General features: G+C 36.5%; 1 non-coding gene across 1 annotated transcript; it reads left to right on the plus strand.

The window, feature by feature from the left end:
• Nucleotides 1-508: 508 nt before the first annotated feature.
• LOC149822393 (small nucleolar RNA R71) lies at nt 509-614 on the plus strand. Its single transcript, XR_016426248.1, has one exon. It is a non-coding gene; the product is annotated as a small nucleolar RNA R71 (small nucleolar RNA).
• The last annotated feature ends 4,455 nt before the right edge of the window (nt 615-5,069 follow it).

A 5,069-nucleotide genomic window follows, 5' to 3' on the forward strand; every position in this document is an offset into this window, starting at 1 on the left:
GTGGATCTGTGAGTTGCGCCATGAGAAATTGGGATGATTTCGCCAGCCCGGGTTATAAGTGTTGGAAAATGGATTAGGTACGGGCCTAGCGAAGTTTTGAGCCATCTGAGCTTGCTCTTCGACAAACTCAGGATATTGTGGCGCAACTGGGCACTCGAAGACATGGTGTGCAGGACTCGCACACAACACGCACACCTGCATGGCAGGGGAGGGACCCAACAAGAACTGATCTAATTTCTGTGACAATTGGTCTACCTTGTTGCTCAACTCAAGGTTCATCCCTAACTCGAAAATACCTGCCTTCTTAATGCTATCCTGTGCAGGTGCAGCCCTATCGAACCGTGAGGCTGTCGCATGGTGCATCGAATTTTCACTCAATGTCTCAAAAAGCGACCATGCTTCATCCTCACTTTTGAGCATAAATGTGCCCCCACACGCGGCATCCACCATTTGACGGTTCTTTTCAGTAAGACCGTCATAGAAATATTGCACCAGTTGCCAGCGAGGCACCTGGTGGTGGGGACACTTGCGGAGAAGATCTTTCAATCGCTCCCATGACTCATGAAACTGTTCTCCCTCAATTTGGGAAAAACTGGTTATCGCTTTACGAAACTGGTTCTTTTTACCAATTGAGAAATATTTCTTTAAAAATTCTCTTTGCATATGTTCCCAAGTGGTAATTCGAACAGTATCTAATGATTTTAACCAACTCTTCGCTTTGTCCTTCAGAGAGAAGGGGAACAGGGTCAACCTCATCGCGTCATCTCCAAAGTTGTTGATTCGCACTGTCGAGCAAATCTCTAAAAATTCATCAAAATGACGATATGGGTCTTCATTGTTAAGGCCATAAAATGAAGGTAGCATCTGGATCACACTGGCCTTTATCTCAAAATGGTTTGCTCCTACATCAGGTCTTGTGATGCAGGAGGCGGGAGTGTAAGTGTTGGGCATGAAATACTCCCTCAGAGGACGAGTAATCTGCTGATTCTCAGCCATGGTTGCAGATCTCTGGGCTCTTCTAATAAGGGACTCGGGGTCCTCAATCGGCTCAAACAACTCAGGGTCAAGTGAGCGTCGCCCTTGCATACACCTCGGAGTAGATCGGTGTAGCTCACGTCCTAACTTTTGGTTTTCTACCTAACTAACGCACTAAGCGGCCAAACCACGCAAACCACAAAGCGAGTAAACTAAAAACAGCAAAAACTAAACAATCACCACGCAAGTAAACATAACAGAGATGATGCAAAGAAATATAAAATCTATGTGTACGGTACCAATCGTACACAATCACCTCTAAGGGAATCCTAGTAGGTGGGCTGTGCAGAAAAGTAAGCTCGTCTCTACGATATGCACATACGTGGTTCTAAACCTAAATGCAATACAAACACTAGACAATAAAGTGAATACTAATATTACGCCGTTCCCCGGCAATGGCGCCAAAAATTTGATGTCTTCTTTTAAATCGTTGTAATTTTGAAAAGATTTTTATATGAAAAACATGTGAAAACCAGACATCAAATAATAAAAACCGATTCTCACTAGTGGATGAGACCGGGTCGAACTCAGGGAACGGGAATATTTCGTATTCAAGTACACAAATCTAAACTAACCTTTATTGCCGAATTATTGAAATGTAAAATGTTCAAGAAAAGTAAAAACAACTAACTATTACAACAAATGAATACCCTTCGCAGAGGGCGTAAAGTGCAATATTTACAAACCCAATTAAATGCCTAAATTCTAAAATAAAAGAAAAGAAAAGAAATCTTCTATCTTTATGTGCTTCGTGTCATATGTGCACTTCAACTTCACTCCTTTGCGATCCTGCACAAGTCCAACGAAACACGAGCAGTACACAATACAAGAATAAAAATAGAATGATGCTATCTAAAATGCACGAAATGAATGCTGAAAATTATATTGAAATAAGCAATGATAATACTAAACGAGTGTAAGTATGACTAGGCATGCAATGTTTACTAAATGAAATTTTTATGCTAAATTGAACATACACTAATGAAATCAAATACTATTAACCTAAATGCTAAACACTAATGTAATTGATTGAAAACTAAACACTAACAAATCATTTTAACAACTAATCAATTCAACTAACAAATCAATTACTAACAATTAACTAATAGCTAATCGGAAAACTCAGTAGATGATACCCGAACATCTGATGTTTTATAATGCTCAAAATCCAATAGTACTCAATCCACAAAACTAATCCAACAATCAGTATCTTGTTATTCAAACCCAATCCAGAAATCCTGTGAATCTGTCGATCAATATTCACCAAGTATCTTGGTAGATAACAATTGATCAAGCTGGAAACTCAGTAGATTTGTGATCAATCAAGCCAAAACAAACTCAGAAAATCGATCAACAGTTTCATTAGTTTTCACACACAATAGTTTTCAATCACCAGAATTCATAGAATTTTATTCCACTGTGAAATAGAATTTCCCGGTAAACAAATACTCCGGCAAAGCAAAGTGGATTTCTATTACAGCAAAATGGATTTCCACGGCAGCAACAAATGATTTCTGATCGATCTTGCTTCACGGTGAATATTTCCCACCAGAGATCAGCAATCAGACAATCATTGAAAAAGAAGAAAACACCGGCGATCATAAACCAAGAACCTCGCCGGAAAACAGGAATCACATTTAAAAATGATATCTGATAATCAGAGTGTTGCCGGATTCTCAGTCATGATGATAACTCGAATTTTTAATGGAAGAAAATCAATTCAGAACAACGAACAACACCTGAGCTCAGTAGATCAGGTGATCGTGTTGATTCTTCACACAAGCAACAGTAATCCGATACTCAAATTATCACCGGATTCTCAATCACGATGATCCAGATTATCGCCGGATTCTCAAATGTTTATCAATCCTTTATAATTGATGATCATTCATATCCGATTCTTCATCCTTCACATAAATCGGCCTCTGTTGTTCAAAATTATGCACTTGATTGCCAAAAGAATTGATAATCGATCAGATGATCGATTATCCTTCACACAAATCACTATTGATTGTTGGAAAAATCAGTAAAGCACAAATTTATCAATTGATCGAATTTCAAAATTTCATATTATGATAATGCTGATGCTAATATGTAATGAATTTGAAATACAGACACAAAACAACTATAAAAATCAAATACGACATGTGAAACTTAAACAAGTTACTATTGGAAACAGAAACTACACAGTGAAATCAAAGCCATTAAAAATGATGAACAGGAATTAAAAAAAATGCATAGAACAGGAAATGAAGGAACGATGCATCAATACAACTTCTATTTATACTTTCTTTCTTTTTCTTTTTCTTTTCCTTTTTTTAAAACTAATTACACTAATCTAAACTGCAACATCAAAGAGAAGAAAAGATAAGAGAAGAAATTGAGAAGAAGAGGAAGAAGAATAAGAGAAAGAAGAAGAAGAAGAAGAAGAAGAAGAAGAAGAAGAAGAAGAAGAAGAAGAAAAGAACTTACCGAATTGGAAGGGTTAGAAGAGAAGTGGAATCCTCCTATATGCCATTACCGTAGCTGGATGCCTCCACCGGATTGAGGAAGAAGAGAGATCAAGGGAGAAGGAGAAGAAGAACGCAAGAAACAAGGTGAAGGGGAAGGGTTAGGAAAGAGGGCAAAAGCATAAGAGAGAAGACAAGCTTCTCTTCCCCCTACGTATGGTATTTATAATTTTGAAAGTTTTTCCATAAGTCCATCTTATTTCAAAGAATTCCATTTCAAAACCTCTCTTAAAAAAAACATTTGCAAAACAACTCAAAATGACTATGTTCTAGAAAATATAAAACTAAGTCTATTTTAAATCTAATTTTTTATGATTTTCAAAAACTAAACAACTACAACTATGACAAAAACTAAAATAGGCATTAAAATGTAAAATAAAACTATTTTTCATGCATTTTCTATTTTTAAATCATTTTAGCACATTTACTCGAAACTAACATAAAATTGGATTTTTAAATCATTTTCTCATGAAATCATGCATATTTTTCTATGAAATATCCCTAAAATATATGCATGATCAATTAACCAGTAATTTTTTTTGTATTTTTCTAAAAAATATTTACAAAAGTATTTTTCTGAGAATTTCAAACCATTTCGGGAAAATTTCCTTAGAAGAAGGGGTTTGGACCCAGGTTTTGAGAAAATATTCGAGTTTTGACACTCGAATCGATAAGTACACGTGATGGGTCCAAACGGATGCTGGATGGATTGTCCGAGCTATTTAAAAACTATTTTTGGTATTTTCTGTAATTTTAATTTAAAAGTTGGACAACGAGACTCAGATTTGGATCTGGATAATGGATCCGGATCTGAAATCAAGTCAGACATATAAAATGAGTTTAATTTCAGTAAAACTTGAGAAATAAAGTGGAATTTAGATTTAAAAGTGACTTAATTGCTCATAAAATGATATCAGGGGCAAAAAGGGAATATTTAAAAGTTTTTGAAAAATTTGGGGTGTTCACAGATGCCCCTCTTTGCTACTAAGCTGGTTGAAAGCCGAGTTTAGTGACAAAGATAACACTCCAAATTTTGAAAATGCCCCAGTCAGCAGATTTTGAAATTCCACTAGAGGGGGGGTGAATAGTGAAATATGAATATGATCGATAAAATAAAGATAATTAAGCAATAAGGCACAACACATAAAACACAGAAGTTATACTGGTTCGGTCAGTATCCAGACCTACATCCAGTCCTCAAGCAAACCACTTGAGATTTCCACTATAACATCCGAGTCACCGGATAAATAGTACAACACCCTCTTCCCAAGAGGTCTTCTTCTCTCAACAGAGAAGGGGCACACCCTCTTCCCAAGAGGTCTTCTTCTCTCAACAGAGAAGGGCAACACCCTTTTTCACAGAGGTCTACTTCTTTAAACAAAGAAGGAATACAGTGAATAACAGAGTTACAATACTTCCTATAGAACCTTCAGAATGATATGAATGCACGAATGAAGGATTCTCAGAAATGATCTGTTTGTCACTCGGAGGATACTCTTTGTCAAAGAGCTGGACTTGACTTTT

The sequence above is a fragment of the Nuphar pumila genome, chromosome 11 (assembly GCF_984573655.1).
Source record: "Nuphar pumila chromosome 11, dmNupPumi1.hap1.1, whole genome shotgun sequence".
Taxonomy (NCBI): domain Eukaryota; kingdom Viridiplantae; phylum Streptophyta; class Magnoliopsida; order Nymphaeales; family Nymphaeaceae; genus Nuphar; species Nuphar pumila.